The sequence below is a fragment of the Zootoca vivipara genome, chromosome 3, assembly GCF_963506605.1.
Source record: "Zootoca vivipara chromosome 3, rZooViv1.1, whole genome shotgun sequence".
NCBI lineage: Eukaryota > Metazoa > Chordata > Lepidosauria > Squamata > Lacertidae > Zootoca > Zootoca vivipara.
The window spans coordinates 85,267,696-85,290,823 of record NC_083278.1 but is presented as its reverse complement, the minus strand read 5'-3'; positions in this window follow the sequence as shown (position 1 = coordinate 85,290,823).

Sequence of the window (23,128 nt, the reverse complement as noted above, 5' to 3'; positions counted from 1 at the left end):
ATGTGCTGATGACAGCTTCACGAATATGAGTTGGGGCAGGGAGTGCCTGCAGGGGCCAATCAAACAGGTAATGTACATTGGGTGAAACTCTGGTGTGTGCAAGCATGTGCAAATGTACTTGAAACACAGTGGAGGAAATGATCTTGCTGTGTTTTAAGTCACTAATGCATACATAGCCTAAGTTAGCCCACCTCTCTCTGTCAACAGCAATGTTCAATGTATTGAAAAATGCAAAATGAAGCTTTGGACAAAAGGCTCTTAAATGCTTCTGGTGTCCCACTTGTTTTCATTTTAATGGGACTTATTTAATGAGAAAGACTCTTAAACAGTACAGTGTGAACTAATTGTTACTTAGATTCCCCCTCTTTCCCCTCAGAACTGTAACATAATGAGAACAAAGGGTCACTTATAAATTAATGGCCTGTAAAGCTAAAATACTAAAAGGAAATATGTCTTCATACAATGTGTAGCCAAGCCTGTGGAATTCATCGCTGCAGGACGAGAAGCTAACCAACAGTGTTGCCGCGTCTTAAAAGGACGGGATAATTTTATCACCATTAACAACATTTACAAATTAATTATGTGAATCCAATCTCATGCTCCAGGGCCTAAGACCATTTCTACAAGAGCCCAGAAAGGGAATTATACCTTCTCTCCTGCCGTCATAAACTACTGCAGCTTTGATGCATGGGCTTCAGAGGGAATAGGGTCACCTTCCTGTTCTGAAATGTCATGAATCCACAAAAGTGACTCAGCAGATTTTGCCAAGCAGCATTTTCTCCCGTCTTAATAAGAGGAGGAACAGAATACAACAGTACATCATAGGACCGGGTATGAATTGTGAATCAGCTTAATTTGGAGATGAAAATGCAGTGGGTTTTTATTTCATTTTAATGGTAGTAACTGCAAGTAAATAATTCATGTTGTCACCCAATATCATTAGCCTAGTTCATGGGTAGGCAAACTAAGGCCTGGGGGCAAGAACCGGCCCAATCGCCTTCTAAATCCAGCCCACGGACAGTCTGGGAATAAGCGTGTTTTTATGTGAGTAGAATGTGTTCTTCTATTTAAAACGCACCTCTGAGTTATTTGTGGGGCCTGTTTGGTGTTTTTACACAAGTAGAATGTGTCCTTTTATTTAAAATACATCTCTGGGTTATTTGTGGGGCATAGGAATTCATTCATTCCCCCCAAAAAAATATAGTCTGCCCCCCCCCAAGGTCTGAGTGACAGTGGACCGGCCCCCTGCTGAATTTTTTTGCTAACCCCTGGTTCATTTGCAAGGCATCCAGCAGTCATACAAAAGGTTAATACTGAATGTGAATTAGAGCTGATACAAATATAGATGCACATCTGAATCTACAAACATCTGCATTGCAATGTACATCTGGTCCACACTGAACTGGCTGGATATTTTGTTGGCTATGGATGAAGTGTGTATTCATTTTAACAGGTCCACAGGTCCACAGGTTTTTGCATGTGACTATTGGAGAAGACACCAATATCTATTATGTTTTATCGTATGACCATGCCATTCAAACTGGGGGTGAGTTCAGTCGGGTACTGCCCTTGGAATTTCAGGATTCAGTGGAGGTTTTATATCTCTTGGACATATCCAGAAATCCCATAGATAAATAACCAAAGGCTCAAGACCCAGTATTAGTTGTTGTTGGGATTTTTTGGAAGAGGAGTGGCTCATCTTTTGTAGTGGCTATTTCTGTCCTTCAGCCCATTTGAATATAAATTACTTCCTCCTCCAAATCCTTCTTGAAATTTAATAAGCAAATCAATCCGAGTCAAAGTATAAGCAACTTTATAAGTATAAGTATTTCCCAGCCACTGCTGTGATATGCACAAAGTAGAAAATTCACTGTATGAACCAAAGCTCCTTTCTCTAGCATATGCATTTTATAACTGCACTTCCCTCCTCCTCACTCTCACGTAATATAGCTTAAACAGCAGAATCGCGTTTATTCCAGCTCTTGGGTCCTGCCCTGTCATGTTAAATTACATCAGTTTTTCATAGTGATGTTATACTTTTTACATGTTAATCTTCCAAAGACCATTTCTCCTGCTATTTACATAGTGAGACAGTGCAAGAGAAGGCGATGCTTTGGTTCGGGTTGATTTCTTTAAAATGTCTTTGTAGCTTTCAGTTACACCCGACCAGCAATTCCCTGAGCTCTACCTCAGCCATCAGAATACAAAGTTACAAATCTGTGGGGTTTGTAAAATACTGTAGTTCTTTCCTGTAGCAAATAGCAGCAGGTTATATATTACAGTGGAACCTCGGTTTATGAACACCTCGGTTTATGAATTTTCAGTTTACGAACGCTGTGGACCCATCTGGAACAGATTAATCCACTTTCCATTACTTTCAATGGGAAAGTGCGCTTCAGTTTATGAACGCTTCAGTTTAAGTACTCCGCGGACCATCTGGAACAGATTAATCCACTTTCCATTACTTTCAATGAGAAAGTTCGCTTCAGTTTATGAACAGACTTCCGGAACCAATTGTGTTCATAAACCGAGGTACCACTGTAAAGTGGCACGTACCAACATATCCACTTTGGCGTTTCTTAATTTTTTTCTTTTTTACAATTAAGTGGTGTATAAATTTTATGAAATAAATAAATACCCAGCCATCAGTGCACAGGAACTAAATTGGAAGAACTAGTTCTACTCCACCAAGGAAGAGTAGCAACACCAGAGAGTAGCCAGACAGTAGAAAAGGTCAAATACCAATCCAGGTCCACTACATGGAGCAAGGTCTAAAGTCAAACCATAAGGCCAGGTTCCTGCCTCTGCAGAAGTCACAATCCAGTGGAGTTCCCGAAGTAACCAAGCCATGGGCCATCAATGGAGAAAGTTGAGTAGACACAAAGCCTCTGCCTTGCAGAGATGGGGGGCCCACTGCTTCTGGTGATGTGTCTCATTCCCCTGGTTCCCATAAACTGCCTACTACCCCTTGACATCCTCTGATGTCATGGGAGTACCACCTAAGTCCCCAAACTCCCCTTCCCCATCTTCAGCCTGTCCCACTGTGGAGCAATCATGGCTACACCCCTCGCCGGGATCCTCTTCCCCTTCCCCAGTGTCCTGCAGGCTCATGGCACCTAGTGTTTCCCCAGCTCAGTGCCATCCTGCAATACCCACCCCAGTGGGTGGCACTGCTTCCACAGCTGGGAGGGGGCTGACAGCAGTGTTGTCCAGCCCAAACACCTCATGACTCTATCTTCGGTTTCCTGCTCTCCTCTAAATATTACAGTGTAGTTCCTGGCAGTTTAACAGAGCTATCTTAAGTACATTTACTCAGAAGTAAGCCCCACGTACTTCTTGCTGCTGCTGTGAGTGTTGGAAGAAAGACTGCTGCAGGGCCCATTGCCACCTGGCCCAGCCAAAAGAAGCTCCTGAGAGGCCATGGGGACATTGCTGAAACAACTCTTGGACTGGGGGAACTGGCTAAAATGTTTTTAAATGTTTTAAACAGTTCTAATTTGGGTTCCTCTGTTTTGTTTTTGTCCAGTTGGTGTTGGTTTAATGTTTAGCTGGGGTTGGTGGTTATTTTAATTTGGGTATAACTGTAAACTGGTTGTTGTTGTTGTTGGTTTCTCTTGATTTATTGGTTTGTTTGTTGCTTATACAGGATATTTTGTTTTTTAATTTTTTTAATGTTTTGGTGCGTTGTTGTTTTTTTATATGTTATAAGCTGCCCAGAGTGGGCAGAGTGCCAAGTTTTCCCTTTTCTCGCGAGGAAGCCTATTCAGCATAATGGAAAATCCCTTTAAAAAAGGGATAACTTGGCAGCTATGCTAATGCCTAACCTCACAAAGTTGTGACGCTTGCTATGAGGTAGGCGAAAAGCAAATGGTGGAGCCAATTTGCCAAGTAGAAACATTATCTTGAAAGAAAGAGCAGGGTTCATGTCTTTTATTTCAAAAGTAGGTCCCCTGAATTTTGTGGTGACCCCCCCCCAGTCTGCACAGAACTGCAACCTTCTGACCCAAGAAAATCAGTTTTCAGTTATCAGACTCGATTCAGCTGTGCCTTACCACTCAACCATCTTGATTTAAGCAAGACATCCTAGAATTTTGGAAGACATCCCAGCTTCTGATTGGATCCTGGAATGTTTTGTTTTTTAGTCTGGCGCTCTGGCACAAGTCAACTGGCTCACGCCAGAGCGCCAGACCAAAAGACGCTAGTTTTTTGGTCTTGGGCTCTTGCAGGTATCAGCTAGATCCTGGCTCCAGCTACAAGGAGTATCAAACACAATGCTGTAGTTCTTGGCAGCAGCCAATCTGAATTAGCTCTTGCATCCAGTGAACAACCCAAGACTATGTTCTGTGATGTAACGTCGGCATGTGAAGGATAACAACTGGACAATAAAAAAGAAATGATGCAGCTACAGGAGGAAATGATCGACATGTTTGCAACAGGAGCAGGAAACTTGATTTTTTTAAAAAATGTATTAAATTAAAGTAATTTGGATTGATTTGTAATAATTTGGGAAATTAATAAAAATAATTTGAAAAAAATTACTATGTTCTGTTAAACACTAACAACAGAATAGCAAATTCACAGGTATTATTATTATCATCATCATCATTCTTATCATCATTATTTGTTTGTCATTTTATCTTGCCCAGGTCAACCCAAAGCAACTTACAACCAAAAAAACATACAGCCTCCAAAGCCCCACAGAGATACAAAGCTCAGTCGGTAAGGCCGCTCCCCTTCCCAGGGGGGGGGGCAGGGTTGCAGGCAGGCCCCGTGTACAGCAGGGGAGTTTGGTGATGCCGCCCGCGTCACTGGGAGTCCCGGCTGCATCACGCCCCACGGTCGACCAGTCCAGTCGACCGGGTGTGTGTGGCTTACCTAATTTAAACCTCCACGCAGCCAAGGGCTCATTCTCCTTAACTCCTCCTCTGTCGGAGCAAAAAAGAAATACATGAAAAACATTCCCCCCCATTTCTAAAAGGCCACAGATTGTTAAAGCCAAAGGCTTGGTTTTTTGGAAAGTTATTTCCTGGCACCTAAAGATATATAATGATGGTGCCAGGTAAGCAATCCATAAACGAGGAGCCATTTCGGAAAAGACCCACCCTTGTGTATTCCTGTAGGGGTCCTTGAGGTATTGTATTCCTGAGCTGTTTAAGTGGGGTGCACACGAGGCATTAACGGGAATGTCATTACCTCTGGCTGGTGAATTCACTAATCACAATCAATTTACTGGAATTTTGGACTAGCTCTTTCAAGGGTGGCTCAGTAGGTGTTAGCAGTGGGCCCTGCTGGGGCCCCAGTCAGTGGGGAAGCTGCATTCTCTGGCATCAGGGGCAGAGAGCAGGTGGGGGCATGGCTGATGCGCGTCCCGGGTGTGTGGTGCGTGTCCCGGGGCATGGTGGGCCACCTGCAGGGGTGTGGCACCCGGCGCAGTGGGGTGCATGGCACATGTTCAGGGGGCAGCCGTGATGGTACCTTCCTCCTCGATGGTGCCGGGATCGGTGAGCTCCCCCCGCCCCCCTTTCCCCCGCCAGTGGGGCAGTAAGTGTCTGAGAGTGCTTTACACTGCTGCTAGCTCTGGCACAATGTTGCACAGCCTGAATGTCGCTGTGGTGGTGGTCGGGGGAAAGGATTTTAGTTTTATTTAGTTATTTTTAAAAAGACAAAATACAACAGAACTGGGCTGCATAGTATGCCTTTTTCGATAGAAAGGAAGTCTCAATTTCTGCCGCTACAGATAAATTATCTAGATGGAATCAGCCTGCCATTATAATCTGGAGCTCAAAATGACAGCTTGTATACAAACCCGAAATGATATGATGTAGTGTAACAATGCAAGTTTATTTTCCTTTGTTTTTTTTTCTGATGATCTCAAATGCAGTAAGTTCTGTGCTGTTTTCTGAAGTTGCTTTTTTAGAAATAAATAAGATTTATGTTTAGCTAATGTGTATCAAGACAACCAGATAAATTAAGAGGCAGTTTAGAGAAAAGCAAATAGTCTTTAAAAGAGGATTTCCCAGAGATCACATAAGCTTCTCTCCCCCCCCCCAGTCCCTCGTGCCATTTTCTGCCAAAGTTCTTGGAGCAACATAAAGCTACAGACCATTATCCTGCCTTTCAATTCCATTTACAGATTTCATGTGTATAAAGCAGTCTGTTTACTCTAAATTTTGAGTGCTAAAAATAAATCCTCCCCCCAGATAATTGATGTAAGGCAGCACTGGACAAATTTCACAGAAATTGAAGGGGGGGGGGAACCCACCACCACAAATATGCATCCTTGCAAATGGGAGGGGAAGACCAAAATAATTCTGAAGTGTGATTTTGAATGTGTTGATTAAAGCTGCTAAGGAAAATGCACAATACACAATTCTCACATTTTTTGATGACAAATTGAAGACAGTGGGTTTTGTTTTTCACGTCAGCTCACTTTCCAGATTGAATATGAACACACACACATTACTGCACTTTTTCCTAAAGAATACAGGAAATGTTCATTTATGTAGACCTTAATTTGAGGGGGAACAACAATAGCAGCAATATCTTCTTGATGCAGGCATTTCCAAGATATTATTAGAGCTACTAATTTTTATCATCCCACTGTGGGAATGTATAAAAGCATACCTGCCAAGTCTCCCGCTGAAAAATGCGGGATCAGCGGCTGTGCGGCACCGGAAGTCGCTTCTACGCAACTTCCGGACATGCGTAGAAGCGACTTCCGGTGCCGCGCTACCCATGTCTGGGCACCGGAAATCGGGCGGCGCTAGCACCCAAAATGGAGCCTGCCTGGCAAGTAGGAAATCCGGGGGATTTACGGGATTTTGGGAGACCAGTGGGAAACGGATTAAAATCCGGGGGTTTCCCGCAAAAAACGGGAGACTTGGCAGCTATGGTATTGAGTGGCATATGGGCATCACCTACTTCACCAGCAGAAATATGAGAAACAAGCCTTTATTTTCATTTTAAACACAGGCAACGGGGGATAAAAAACGATGGCCTGCCCAAATGCTTCTCCAGTGTGTCTTGGGCTGAGCTGCAACTGAACATGAAAGTTAGGCATTCAACTAGGGAGAAGGCTCTAGTTTGGGCCTTGATCCACCCTCTCTTGGTGTTGTCACCATTCATGAACTTACTTCCCTTCCTCCACCTATAGCCAACTTCTTTGTGGGTGTAAGTAGCATAGAGTTGTAGGGAAAATACTCTGCTGCTCGGGTTCAAGAAAAACACAGGTGATGCTTGAGAGACAAGGAGAAGGCTGGTAGTGCTAAAGCAAGTCAGGAGGGAGGATTTCTACAGCTGTCAGAAACTCTATCTGCTACATTCAAACCAAAATTATTTATTTATTTATTTATTTATTTATTTATTTATCTATCTTTTTTTCTATACCGCCCTTCATCCAAGGATCACAGGGTGGTTTACAATATAAAAACACAAAAAATCATGCCCTAGTAACAAAGAAAAACAAAACCCTCCCCACAAACACAGTTTAAAGGGCCATAGATTGCTCAATTAGCCAAAGGGCTGGGAGAAAAGGAAGCTCAGAATCCTAGAACCTTAGAGTTGGAAGGGACCACAAGGATCATCTAGCCCAGCCCCCTGCAAAGCAGGAATCTCAACTCAAGCATTCGTTACAGATGGCCATCCAACCTCTGCTTAAAAACTTCCAAGGAAGGAGAGTCCACCACCTCTTGTGGGAGTCTGTTTCACTGGCGAACAGCTCTTACTCCAAGAAAGCTTTTTTCCGAATGTTTAGTCGGAATCTCCTTTCTTGCAACTTGAAGCCATTGACTCGAGTCCTACCCTCCAGAGCAAGAGAAAATAAGCTTGTTCCCTCTTCCATGTGACAGTCCTTAAGATATTTGAAGATGGCTGTCATATCTCCTCTCAGTCTCCTCTTTTCCAGGCTGAACACAACCAGCGCCTTCAAGCGCTCCTCACAAGGCTTAGTTTCCAGACCACTTTTCATCCTGTTTGTCCTCCTTGGCACCTAAAGATATGTAATGAAGGTGCCAGGTGAGCCTCCCTGGGGACAGCATTTCCCAAGCAGGCAGTCACCACAGAAAAGGCCCATTCTTGTGTTGCCACACTCTGGGCCTCTCATAAAGAAGGCACATGAAGAAGGGCCTCAGATGATGATTTCAGGGTCATATGGGAAGAGGTGGTCCTTAAAGTATTGTGGTCCTGAGCCTTTTAAGACTCAAAACCAGCAGTTGAGGGTATGCTGAGAAGATACAGGACAGTATAATGATAGCTGGTAAGCCCTGTCCAGGTGTTTATTTTCTGGGTTGAATCAAATTACGAGTGGTGACAGTGGAGATAAGTGTTCTAGCTTCTCACCCCATATGTAAAGCAGAATCCTCATTGTAAGACGACTGCTCTCCAGCTCATGGAGGGTGATGTGGATGACTTGAGGGACAGACCTAGAACATGCACTGAGCTGTTTTCTTCACATGCCTGAATAGGTATAAAGAACTCTGAAAACATGACAACCTATGTGACTGACCTCTTCCTCTGTAATGTCAAATTTTCAGGAGGTACTACAATACCTCTTGCTGATTTGGCTGAAACCATACCTCTTACCACTTTGCATGTTCAAACCGAATGCCTGAAGAAGGCTGTGGAGAATTGTGTTGTTGTTGTTGTTGTTGTTGTTGTTTAGTTGTGTCCAACTCTTCATGACCCCATGGACCAGAGCACGCCAGGCACTCCTGTCTTCCACTGCCTCCTGCAGTTTGGTCAGACTCATGTTCGTAGCTTCGAGAACACTGTCCAACCATCTCATCTTCTGTCGCCCCCTTTGTGTTGGTTGGTCTGAATATGTGTTCACACACAACATGCACATTTTAATCAGAGACCAAGAGAGGCACCAAAATTCCAAGCCTTGGTGCTAGAATAACAGAGACAAAAAGGGAGTCCCGTTGCTGGATGAATGACTTCTGGTGGTAGTGAGACAGGCCAGGATGACAGAAGTGTTCCAATTATTCCCAGCTTTCATCTTGGCATGCAGCTCTGGAAATACCAAAGGTAGAGAGCTAGGGAGACAACACCTCTCACGCCAGCTTGCCTGAAATCCCAATTAGAGAAAAGTCAAGCAAGGTCTTTGCTGTTTACTGTTGACTGTGGATAACAACCTCTGCGTTACAACAGCAACCAATATACACAGGGAGACATAACACCAGTGACAATCTGTAATTTGTTTTGATTGCCTCTTCTTCTTTGTTCTTTTCACAGTATCTTCTCTCCCCAACCTTTTCAGTTTAGATTGAAAGCAAAAAGTTTCTTTGAAAAAAAAAAAGAGTAGTAGCAGCAGTAGTAATGGAGTGTGCTTCCTGGAATTTTGGAATTCAGATTTACTGATCAAAACACTCAAAACACAAAACTAAACCAAGAGATATGCTAGAGTTGGTGCTCAGAAAGGGACTGTTGCTTATAGTATGTAAATAAAGGACAATGCTTTAAGTTAAAAGCATCTCTTACCAAAATAAAAAGATGCCCCCACCCAGAAACATTACACTGTAGAACAACTGTTACCATGGTTATGAGGTAGAATATACTGTATTGCAGGCCCGTCCTAACCATAAAGGCTAGTGGTGCAGAGAACCACGGCGCCGGGCGCTGGAGGGCGCTGGAAGGGCGCCAAGTGAGCGCAGGGTTCCAGCAATCTGGCCAGGACTGCGCTCCATGAGCTGAGAGGGTCTCTCCTTCTCCGAGGACTCCGCGCTGCGCCTCCTTCTCGTTTCCCCAGCGCTGGGGAGCTCTTGCTGGTCCCGCGGTGTATGCACTGGTGGCGAAGCTCGACTGAGTGGAAACCAGCGCTGGGGAAACAAGAAGGAGGCACAGCGCAGAGTCCTCGGAGGTGGCCTCCCACTGCTGCCGTGGTCCGCTTGGCACTCCCGGGTCCTTGGAGAGGCTCTGGAGCCAAGTCTGGCCGCTCAGGAGCTGGTTTGGCCAGCAAGGCGGGAGGGGGCTGCCTGTAGCCCACCAGCTCATAGAAGGGCGGCTGCCTCAGCACGATCGCTTTGGTGCTGCACTTTCAGAGGGGGGCACTGGAGGGACCTTAGCACCAGGGCGCTGGATGGGCTTAAGACGGCCCTGTCGTATTGGCCCTCATATAAGTCACACCCAAATATAAGCTGCACCTTTAAAATTCAAGGGAAAAAAGGAAACAAAAACAAAAACAAATATAAGCCACTCCCTTAAAATTCCGCAGGCAGGCACGTAGCAAGGGAGTGGCATAGGGTGCGGGCCACCCCTAGCTCCATACTAGCTCCACTCGTGCAGTGGCAGCACGGGGGCAGCTCCCCCGGTCCCTGGCCCACCCCTCGCCTCCTCCGCCCGAGCAGGAAGAAAAAGTGTGTGCTATGGAGAGAGTTGCCGGGCGGCGGGGGCGGCAAACCGCTCCATAGCGCACTCTGCTTCAGAGTACGCTGGCCACCTGGACGGACTGCGCATGTGACATCATGATGCGCACACACTGCGGAGCAACACCCTGCCCCCAGGGGTGACGCCCCAGGCAGCCAAGCGGCACTGTTTGCCGCTGTCTGCAGGCACTCACACCTGTCTGTTTCAGCAGCGATATCATAAAAGCTAACTTTCGTAAGGTCACAAATTTAAGCTGCACTTTAACTTTCCATGGTTGAATTTTTTTGGGGGGGGGGAGTGAGGCTTATATTCAGGCCAATATGGTAATTTAGCAATATATATTTAGGCAGGAAAATGGAGGATACGATTGCAAAACTCCTAGATCTCACAAAGATAGCGCTTGTGAATTGCTGATAGTCTTGTCTCGAATAAACTCTCAAAACCCAAGTGAAGTTTCAGGTTCCTAGTGTCAGGGACTGGGCAGAGGAAGCATGATGGAGACTGCCTCCCCAGCCTGACCCTTCCAGATACCGGTAATAATAATAATAATAATAATAATAATAATAATAATAATAATAATAATAATAATTTATTATTTATACCCTGCCCATCTGGCTGGGTTTCCCCAGCCACTCTGGGCAGCTTCCAACAGAATATTAAAATACAATAATGTATTAAACATTAAAAGCTTCCCTAAACAGGGCTAGCTTCAGATGTCTTCTAAAAGTCTGGTAGTTGTTTTTCTCTTTGACATCTGGTGGGAGGGCATTCCACAGGGCGGATGGCCATTAAGAATTACAACAGGGGGTTGAGGGAGATCATAGCTCAGAGGCAGATGATGAGAAAGCTGGGAAATAATGGGAGAGGAGGAGGAAGAAGAACCAGAGGGGTGACAGCTGATGGACACAGTGTCTTTAGAAAGCATTCCAGACCCCCCCCCTCGAACCTGGGGAGCATTGAAAGTAGGAGAGCAGAGAGCTCAGAGGCAGAGGGCACTTCTCAGCACCCATAGTGAAGACGCATGAAGTGAGAGAGGGACAGGGTGGAGACTCACTCAGGGCAACTCCATTATTCCAAGAGGCTGCATTTCCAAGCCTCTCTATGTGAATATTGAGTAAAAAGCAGGTAATAAGAACTTTTCCTTGTCTTATCTATTCCTGGCAACCTACTGTGGCTATCATGGCTACCTAGCTATCATGGCTGTGCTCTGCCCACACTTTTGGAGCCAGTAAAGGTAAAGGTACCTCTGACCATTAGGTCCAGTCGGCGCTCATCTCACTCTATAGGCCAAGGGAGCCGGCGTTTGTCCGCAGACAGCTTCCGGGTCATGTGGCCAGCATGAGTAAGCCGCTTCTGGTGAACCAGAGCAGCATACGGAAATGCCGTTTACCTTCCCGCCGGAGTGGTACCTATTTATCTACAGTTCTTGCACTTTGACGTGCTTTCGAACTGCTAGGTTGGCAGGAGCAGGGACCAAGCAACGGGAGCTCACTCCATCGTGGGGATTCAAACTGCCGACCTTCTGATCAGCAAGCCCTAGGCTCTGTGGTTTAACCCGAAGCACCACCAGTAGTACTTCTGAATACCAGTTGCAGGGAACCGCAGGAAGGGAGAGCGCTCTTGTGCTTGTACCCTTCTTGCAAGTTGCTCACAGGCATCCGGTTGGCTACTGCGAGAACAGGATCCTGGACTGTTGGTGTTGTTTAGTCGTAGTCGTGTCCAACTCTTCGTGATCCCATGGACCGGAGCACGCCAGGCACTCCTGTCTTCCACTGCCTCCCGCAGTTTGGTCAGACTCATGTTTGTAGCTTTGAGAACACTGTCCAGCCATCTCATCCTCTGTCGTCCCCTTCTCCTTGTGTCCTCCTGGACTAGAAGGGCCATTGGCCTGATCCAGCAGCCTATTCTCAGGTTCTTATGCCTTATATTATAATGAACCAATATCCTTATCCATTCACAAACACAGGGTATGCATATTTGACTATGCTAAGCATTGGTGGAAGTTTTTAAAATGCTGGACTAGGGCAAGTCAGTTTCTCGATCTGTAAAATGGAGATAAATCTTAGCAATGAGATAGGGTAGCTCTGTTAATTAATATTTATAAAATACTTCAAGATTTTCAGATCAAAGTAGCTACAGGATGAAAAGGAGATTATTATTCCACCATATGCTGGTGTTAAGACTGCATGATTGCAGATCCCTGGAGACATTCATGAAAGGCAGGTATCTCCAAAGGCTGAGGCAGCTAACATCACTGCAAATTTTATCCCCATCATTCAGGATCTCTTGGCCTGATTGTCAATTTCTTACGCTGTTGCAAATGGAGCACAACTTCAGGCAAGCCACAGACCTGCTAAAGGTTGGAATTTTCAAATAAATAAATAAATCAGTGTCAAGTTTTTATGCACAGAGTTTCCACAGTCCTTGCCCCAGTCCTTGATCTTGACAAGAAAGGAGGTTTTTTTACCAGTCCTGCTATATGAATGATTCTCACATACTTTATGCATTATTATAATACATGTAATATTATATACGTACCCTCTAAGGGAGGAATTGAACGTTGTTCTTACATTTTGGCTTCCCAGATGGAATGATCTCGCTCTTCTCCCCCTCTGCGCTGTTCAGGGGGTTTCTCTTCCTCCCTCCCTCCCCCAGAGCCAACTGTGGGGGGCACAGGAAAAAGAGGAGGAGAAGGAGCAAAGCCCCATTGTACAAGCAGAAGTCATTTTGCAGGGCTTCCGCTGCAATCTCACCCCAGGTTTCCTAAGGAAACCAGTATATAAACAGCCACATGCAAAAATGCATATAACTGCATTGAAATACTTATGTATTAGTTATTATAAAGGTTACGCTGTGCTACAGAAATATAGTGCCACATGGGATTTGACTTTTTTTTTTTTTACATCTTATAATAAAGGTATTTATACATATGATTTTGTATATAGCTAGAAAGGCTTTTTTAAAAAAAGGAAAACAAAGCACATGTGGCTTGGACAATTTCTCGACACAGGAGGAGATTGATCTAGCCCCATCTATTAGCCAAAATGGGTCTGCAAGGGGGTTTTCTTTTCCACCTCTGTACACGAAAGAAAGGTAACAGTTGATCTGGTGTAGATTTAGTTGGCGTTTATGGAGAAACCTACTTGATAACTGAGAAAAAAGAAGAACCCAAGGGGGGAAATATGCTTGATGTGAAATGGTTTTGTTTTATTATATATCTTTTGGTCAAAGAGTCTGATTGGCTTCCTCCATCAGCTCACATGGCTTTATGCAGCGATATTAGAGACTAATTTTTTCTTCATCTGTTTATGCTTGGATAGTTGATTACATCTATGATGGTTCCCTGATTGCTTCATTTAGTTTAGTGCAGCGGTTCTCAAACGTTTTTCTACGGGCCACACTTTCAGAATAAAAATTTGCCACACTGTTTTTATATTATTGATAAGAAACACACTGGAAAACAAAAAGAAACAACTCCTAGCAGTGCTTTATTTATAACAGAGAGCACAACAACTTTATTATATGATCATGGGACATCTAGAAATTCAGCTACATAATGCAGCTACATAACAACATGAATCATTCCGAAAATATAATTATAAATGAGTCTTCTCCAGCCATAAGCAGTAAAGGAGCAGTTGCTCCAACATTTGCTTTCCTCCTCCCTCCTCATTCTTTTTTTCATCAGGTCTATAAGATAGTCAAGGGCAGTGACTGTCTTTTTTTTTAATATGCATAGCACGTGAAAAACTTTAGACACTTCATAATTGTAGAACCACAAGCAAATGAAAAGGAACACAAACGTGTTTTATTAATTACATCATAATAGGTAGAGACATAAAAAGAACCTGTAATAAATTTTGCTTCGTGTGCCCTAAAGATTCACAAATGCTAAAGACAACAAAACCAAAGCCTATTTGTATTTAAATCTGATGTTCTAACCATCCCTGAGGTTCAGAAGACTCCAGTAGCAAATGTTTGCACGCCCAAACCATCGCTTCATTTCTGCCCATAGAGACAGTCTCTTCTCCCATATGATCTGCACATCCTCCAAGTCCTCTTCCCAGCCTGCACATTTCACCTGCTACTCATGCATTCAGATTCTTGCCTCTTTGTCGGAATTGCTTCCATAATCTGTGCATTATCTGCGTACAAACTAACTGTGCACAGCTGTAGAACTGTACAAGGGAGACCAAACAGTATGTAAAAAGCCCTGAAGCGCCTCCATAAAAGGAACAAATGAAGAACAATCTGAAAAAATAGAGTTATTAAAGATAATTGGACCAAGAAAAACAAGCCCCTAAATTCAATTAGAGAGAAATGAACAGCACATACGGCGCAGGAATCAATGAAACGTGTCAAAGTCTCATGTGAGAAGCAGGAGCATTACGAGGGCAAAGCCTCTTGTACTCAGTAAATCAAAGGGAAATCAATTCCCAGTGCATACACAGAAAGTCATATCTAGCAGGAGGACGGATACAGTACCATGTGTGGAATGTGCAGGCAAATACATTAAGCAGGATTCAATGGGAGGGAAGAAGCAATGCAGGAAGGAAAATGGCGAATATTCAACCGGTCCCTGATTATTACAGATATTTACTTTGGTTACACACAAGTTTCAGATTGCAGGCATGGAAAACCATAGATAAAAGATATTTTTGTGCAATCAGAACTGTGGCTGGTTCTGCAGCCTGGCAGAATCAATAACAGCTGTAGGTCAAAATTGGATATGGTCCAGCTTGGATCCTAGGCTTCCCCAGACATTGTAGGACTCCGACTGCTATCATCCCTAATAATTGGCCACACTGGCTGGGGCTGATGATATCTGGAGCCCTACAACAATCTCCTGGAGAGCTCTAGGTTTCCCACCCCCTGGTGCAGATTATTTTTAAAGTTATGCCTCTTTGTCTAGCTTTGTTTGGTTGCCAATACAAGTGTGGTTTAAGGTGGTTATGAATGAAGCTTGAAGCTGTGGTCTTAAGGCAACCTTGTTGAAAATAAGCAGGTTTCAGCCTGGTTGGAACTTGGATGAGACACCATCTAGAACAGGGATGGGGAACTCATAGCCCTCCAGATGCAGCTGGACCATAATCTATGACCATTGGTCATGTGCTGGGACTGGTGAACGTTGGAGTGCAGCAACTTCTTGAGGGTTGTGCGACGGCACAACTGTACTTTTTCCTCTGGTGCCGTTGGGCCGGCCCTCACTTAAATATAGTGCACCCACCTCACAGTACACCAATTACACAAATTTCTATAAATTACCCCAGATTATTTTGTGGAAGACTTGTGTGAGGGAAAATTAATAATTTGGAGTCTCAGGCAGGATTTGACCAAATAAACAAGAAATATTTTATTAAACAAAGGAAGTTTATGACACAAAGTGGGTAAAACAAAGGATACTTCAGGTTATAATAGTTTTTCAGGTAACTGTTCAGCTAATAATATTTGTACAAAATCTAACTAATGTTATGGACTTCTAATCAAGCACTGAGTGCTCACTGGAAGGACAGATCGTGAAGCTGAGGCTCCATGGCCACCTTGTGAGAAGAGAAGACTCCCTGGAAAAGACCCTGATGTTGGGAAAGATTGAGGGCACAAGGAGAAGGGGACGACAGAGGACGAGATGGTTGGACAGTGTTCTTGAAGCTACGAACATGAGTTTGACCAAACTGCGGGAGGCAGTGCAAGACAGGAGTGCCTGGCGTGCTATGGTCCATGGGGTCACGAAGTCGGACACGACTAAATGACTAAACAACAACAAATCAAGCACAGCTTCCTTTTAAATTCAGTTGTTTATGTTCAGTTACTTCGCTTCAGGTAGATGTTACAGGTTCTTAGACTAAAGGGTAAATATTCAGCTTATTTCCAGTTGTTTCACTTCAGTTCTTTCTCAGTTGTTGCACAGCTGTTGCTGCTTAACACTTTGGTTCTTAAACAAGGTGGTACTTCCTGTCAGTTACACACCCCTTTGACAACCCTACTCCTGAGGTACTCCAAGTAACAGACCCAAAGGGATCACCACACCCCTCTAAATTGGTTTGGGAGTCTTCTCTTTTGTAGCAGAATCTCTCCCCTCCTGACTGAAATGAGACCTAAGTAGACTGTATCTTTCCAGCTTCTACTTCTCCTGGCTCAGCTTCAGCCTCCCAGTTAATTCCTGGCCTATCACTCTCACAGGACACCACACACTGTCCTTCACACTAAGCTCAGAGACTCCTTTCTGTAGCTTTTGATATATTCCTCAGAGTGGATGTTTCTACCCAGAACCAAATCTTTCTCCTCTCACTCCCTATCTCCCAACCTGTCTCCCAACCTCCTCTTTTCAACTCCCTCTCCTGGAACCCCAGCCAATCAGAAGCTACCATTCATTAACCGTTTGCTGGCAGGGAAAAAGAAAAAGAAAACACTTGGTGACCCAACCTGCCCAGCAAAACAAACTTTGCCGTCACAGCTGCATCTTCCTGATCTAGAATATCCCGTATTAGATTTGTATTTTGGTTCTTTTGAGGAAAGCTGGGAAATGAAGTGCACTAGAATTATTTTAAATTTTGCTACAGCAAAAGCTATGGCCTCAATAACAAAAATCTCAGTGTGTAAAGTGTGAGTTAAGAGAGTTGAATGGTAGAAGGAGGTAAAATATGGATGAAGAAGCTTGAAATACTAAAAAAACCACCACCAACCTGTTTTTAAAAGAACTTCACAATTTCAGATCGAAGAGCAAATTAGCTGGATTAGGTTTTATTTGGGTAGGATCCCTACCCAGAGCTCTGCTTGATGTTCAATTTCAAGTTGACAGCCTTGGACAATGCCTGAATTCAGCCCAAGACAACCTGTTGAACAAAAAAGACCCTTTTTTCTCAGGCTATCCGAGTTGCGTTCTTTTTTGGACAGTGCAGTGGATCACCTTTTGCCACGAGTCAACAGTAGACATTAGATATGTGTACATAATCCCAGTTGATTGATGTTAGGATCTGACAAATTGCTCTTTACTTGTTGAAGTGAAACTTTAAAGAGATGACTCCCAAGAACCAGAATAATCTCTTTGATCTGCAGATTGTACAGTTTGAAGGGACTGGTTTGTTCCGGTAAACTGAACTGAGTTTTCTGGGGTGGCTTCAGCTTGCTTAGAAGATTGAAATTTCAAAGGGTATTTTCTCAGAGGTGAATGGTGGACTCCAGAGAATGCTAATATGAAACAAGGTTCACAAGTTTAATACTTGGCTGGTTTAACACATGGCTAGCAAAGATGAAACATTGCTCTCACCTTGACTTACTAAATCGATACATACGATTATGCCCAACAACAGCCCATATCCAATCAACGGTGGCCACTCATGCCCCCAATTTGCCACAGGCGTGGTTTGCTAGCCCGCACCGCAAATCGTGCTCTCTATGATGGAGAACCCGCATTGTAAGGAATTCCATTCAAAGTCTAAAAGCATCCCTTTCCTCCTGGATTTAGGGCAGCACCTTGTGAAATAGCAAACTACCTCAAAAACTCTAAGTGGAAAGCTTGTTGTTACATTGAGAAATAAATATAAATACAGCCATTGTAGAAACCAGATGGTGCAACTAGCAGAAGCCAAGAGTTTATTAAATGATTCTTCAGTGGCTCAGGTCTAGCATTTGAACCTTTCATTGACAATAGACAAGAAATGTGTGAGTATTTTCCTGTGAGGTAAAACGATTCTGAACTGCAGCTGTAGTGCCTTCTTAACTGCCCGCGTGTACTCTGGCCTTCATTTCGTAACTGCAGAGGAGTTATAAAGCAGCAGGAGGAAACTGTTGGAAATATTATGGAACAAAGAATTGTGTCTAACAGATGAAGGTCGCTGTAATAACAATCTGGGAGAAATTGGGGTGTGTGTGTGTGTGGAAATCAAGTAGATAGACAGATATATATATATATATATATATATATATTTGTCAGCAAAAGGGCCTCTAACCCAGATGCTTTACAATCCCTCAACAAAACTGACTTGAAAAACTTCTCCATTTTCCCTCTAACATCTTGATTCAGCAGAGAAGCTGCTGAGCCAGATTCAGAGATGTAATTGTCGCTTTAGCACGCTGGATGGAACCAAAGTGTATAATGCAACCCTTTGAGCAAGAAAAAAACACAGCTGAACAGGAACTGTAGGCCGTCATCTTCCCTGCCTGTCTCTTAAATGCAAAATGTAAATTGCCCCCCCCACCTTGTTCTCCGCTTTCTGTCTATGCTTCTGCTGTTTATGGCTTCATTTGTCTACTTTTCATGGGTCGTGTGATTTATTCCTATTCTTTTTACCTGCTAGCATATTTTCTGAATACTGTACAATACAGTTCCAACGCATGTAGGGTCATGACTTAGTGGGAGAGCAGCTGTTCTGCATGAAAAAGGCTCAGGAACAATCCCTGGCATCTCCAGGTAGGGCTGGGGGGAAATCCTGTGCCTAAAACCCTGGAGAACCCAGTCAGTAACCAACAATACTGAGCTAGTGCCATCATACACTATCACTGTGCCATACGGAGCGTGCTCACATATGGTTTATGTGTGTGGTACGGAAGCTGTACTTCTCATGGCATGTTAAAGACTAACAAATGTATTGTGGCATAATATTTCATTAACTGCAATTGACTTCGTCAGATGCTTTATGGAGGAAGATACAATAAACATTGAAAATAAGGAGAAACCTATAGGGCCTGGAACATGTGGGAACCCCCCCCCCTCCCAATTTAGACTGTACTGCCAATAGTTTGAGTTTGCCCCCTAAATAAGAAAAAGGGAGAAACAAATTCACACTTTCCGAAACAACCTGAAAACCCAACCAAATTTTGTGATGTAGTTCTCTAATGAGGCTTTTTAAAAAATGCATATATTAGGGGAAAGTGTGCATTGAAATGAAAAGTGTGCGTTGAAGGTTCCACGGGGCTGAAAAACATTCCCCAAGTAACACCCTCTGGGAATGACCATCCAAGTAGGCATAGCTGCCAAGTCTCCCGTTTTCCCCGGGAAACCCCCGTTTTTACTTACCTTTTCCCGGTGGTCCCCCGTATCACTTCGTCTCCCATTTTTCTCCATTATTTTCTCCTGCTGGTGGCCCTTTTTTCCTGATTTGCCCTTTTATGGGCACAAAAAATGGCCGCCGGCGGCTTCAAAAGTCGCATCTACGCATGACCGGAAGTGCGTAGATGCGACTTCTGGTGTCGGCGACGGCCATTTTGGTGCCCATAGATGGGCGGGGCGATACTGGAAGTTGCATCGATGCACTTCCGGCCATGCGTACTTCCGGCCATGCATAGAAGCTACTTTTGAAGCCGGCGGTGGCCATTTTTGGTGCCCATAGAAGGGCAAAGCGACACCGGAAGTTATGTTGACGCAACTTCCGGTGTCACACGGCTGCCGGTCCCGGATTCTGCAGTCCGGGACTTGGAAGGTAAGCCAAGTAGGACTGGAACCACCGGAAAGCAGTGCCACCCACCCCTAGTTCAGAGAGTCGCTCCAGAAGGATAACATGGTTGATGATATTGAAAGCCACTTAGAGGTCGAGAACAATTAACAGGGACATGTTTCCCTTGTCTCTCTCTTGACAGAGGTCATCATACAGGGCGACCAAAGCAGTTTCTGTGCCAAAACAAGGCCTGAACCCCGACTGAAATGGATCCAGAAAATCTGTTTCTTCCTAAAGCGCCTGGATCTGGTCTGTGATGTGTCCCCCACCAGAGTAAATCTCTTCCCCTAGCACCCCTTACACCCCAAAATGGAGCTATTATTGAAAATAACAGAAAAATGAATAATAGGCGTGTATTAGTCAAAACAACATGCAAAAGTGTGCTTATTGAGAGGAAATTGCACTAAAGTGCTGAAGAATTTTTACGACCGCTTTTCAAATGTAAATTCACAAATTGCTGCAGAATGTGGAGAATTAGATTGGGGAAATGAGAAACTGAGGGAATCAAAACTGACCTTTTCTTCCACTCCGACCCCCAAGTTGTGCTTTCCTTAATACTGGCTTTTCAAGTGTGAGCACAAAAAATAAAATGCTTTATTTAAACCCAGCAAATCAGACATACGAGCAAAAAAGGCCCTTAAAGCCAAGGCTGTCACAGCAGCATAAATTTGGTCAGTGAAAGAATAATACAAAAATCTGTGCTCTATGCCTGCTGTGTGACTATAACCTATGCAGCAGTAGTGGGAGATTTACTTCTGTGATGTTTCCCAGGATTATTATTATGTGTTTGCAGACATGAGTACACATAACTCTGAGCCTTTGGAACAGCAACATTACATCACCATTCTTCAATGTATATTGTGCAGTGTAGAATAGAAAGCTTGATTAATAATGTGATGCTATTTCCCCTGCCATGCTCAGTTAAAAAAAAAGCCTGAAGAAGAAACTAGAAGATAGAGACATTTGCTTAGGAATACAATTTCAATTTGCCAACTAAAATAAATAAGTAAAAGTCATATTTCCAGATATTTTGGGGAGGGGGTGCAACTGAGACTAGGAAAAGATGGGCAGCAGTAGCACATATGTCTGGCATGCGGAAAGACATGGGTACAAACCCTGGAGAACCACTCATGTAAACATAAAAAGGTAAAGGGCCCCTGACCATCAGGTCCAGTCGTGTCCAACTCTGGGGTTGCGGTGCTCATCTCGCTCTATAGGCCGAGGGAGCCGGCATTTGTCCACAGACAGCTTCCGGGTCATGTGGTCAGCATGACAAAGCTGCTTCTGGCGAACCAGAGCAGCACACGGAAACACCGTTTACCTTCCCGCCGGAGTGGTACCTATTTATCTACTTGCACTTTGATGTGCTTTCGAACTGCTAGGTGGGCAGGAGCTGGGACCGAGCAACAGGAGCTCACCCCGTTGCAGGGATTCGAACCGCCGACCTTCGATCAGCAAGCCCTAGACTCTGTGGTTTAACCCACAGCACCACCTGGGTCCCTGCATGCATGTCCCTGCATGCCATTTCCAGCTTGGTGCCCTCTAAATGTTCTGAACTGCAACTCCCATCAGCCAAAGTCAGTGTGATCAATGGTCGGGGTGGTGGGAGCTGTGGATCAAAACATCTACAGATTGGGAAGGCAGATGCAGACAAAGCTGAGATAGATGTATCCATAGTCTGATTCAATATAAGGCAGCTTCCTAACTTTTTCATTAGAGGAAGAACCTTTCCTTCCCTATTAGGCCGCTATGCCAGGAGCATCAGAACATGCCCAGAAATTCACAAGGAGCAGAGGGGCCCCTATGTTCCACTGACGTTGCTAAAGCAGTGTCCCACTCCTGACCCATCTTGAGTTGTGGCTCCTACTAAAGGTAGTAGCAGCCTTTGTGATGGGGCAAGGACAGAGAGATACTCTCCCCACACCGTCGTCATTGGAGTTTACCTGGATGGTGATGGGGCAGGGTGCCTTTTCTACTTCTACTGTCAAAGGCAGTCTGTCAGGCTTCAGGGAATCGGCTTCCTCCCCCTGTGGCAGTAGATAAGCAGAACAAAGGAAAATGAGTCTTCTTACCAGTTAGAAACTTTAATAAACACAGCGAGAGAACAAAGAACACATCTCCTAGAGTGTTGGTGCTCCCAATTAAGGATCACATCCCCTTTCATCCCTATTAATCTACGTCACTCCTACATTTTGTAATCTGAGCTTGTACCCTCTGTGCTTTCTGTTCTGCCACTTTCTGAGCTCTCCATGACTTTGGAGAAGGGGTGTGTGTGTGTGAATTCTGCCCAGAGACTGTGAATCTGTTAACCCTCTCTCTTCCATTGTCTCTTCTCCTAGCTGTTCCCCATCCAGTATTTCCTAGCTTCTGCCTTTGTCCCTCTGCAAACCACTGTTCCAAATCTATACTGACCTCCTGCTCCTGGGAAGATTCAGGATCCGGAGCAGGGGGGAGGGGGAGGGGGATGCTCCCACCTTTCTTCCTCAGCACAGTCCCTGACACACAGTATGACTTTCAGGATCAGTTGCCAGGGGTCGCGAGGGCTGGTATCATGTCTTGTTTGTGGGCTTCTCCTAATCATCTGTTTGGTCGCTGTGAGAATAGCAGGCAGGAATAGCATGGCTTTTCTTTGATCCAATAAGGCTGCTCTTATATTCTTCATATGGAGATGGGAAGTTCATGTTCCAAATATTTATTTACAGCGTGAACATCATCTTCTGGGCCCAAAACACCAACTATACCCGCTTCCATCAACTGGAATATGCAGTTTAATTTTTATGCAACACTGCAACTTGGCAAATCTTCAGAATTTAAATGTGGCTTGTTAGAATTTAGAATTTGAGCTATGTATTTTTTAATGATGAAGGGGATTGCATTGGAATTCTCCAAGTGTTAAGTGCTCACCATTTTTGTGAGCTGTGTTTAAATGTCATGTTCATGTGTGCCTGTAGCTAAGTGTGCTGTGTGTTGCGGGAGGAGATGGGTGTTGTATCATGACAATATGCTGTTACCACTGTTTTTATTATACAGTTCATGAATATGGGTTGGTTTCCATTCCTCTTATCCTTTACTTTAAAAATTAAATGCTGCTAGAGCTCATGTGCATTTTTATGTATGTGTACGATCAATACAACACAAAGAATAGGTACTGCTGTTCTAATAAAAAAAAGTGGCAAGCTAAGGTCATAGTGTATATATTTCACTACTCCTGTTTTACTCCATAATTCCTAACTTTATTTTAGTGTCCTTTTAAATTAAAATATGGCACTGGATGTTTGCATGCTCACAAGGTTCTACAAGAAAACAATTCAACATGTGACTACATGGCCAAC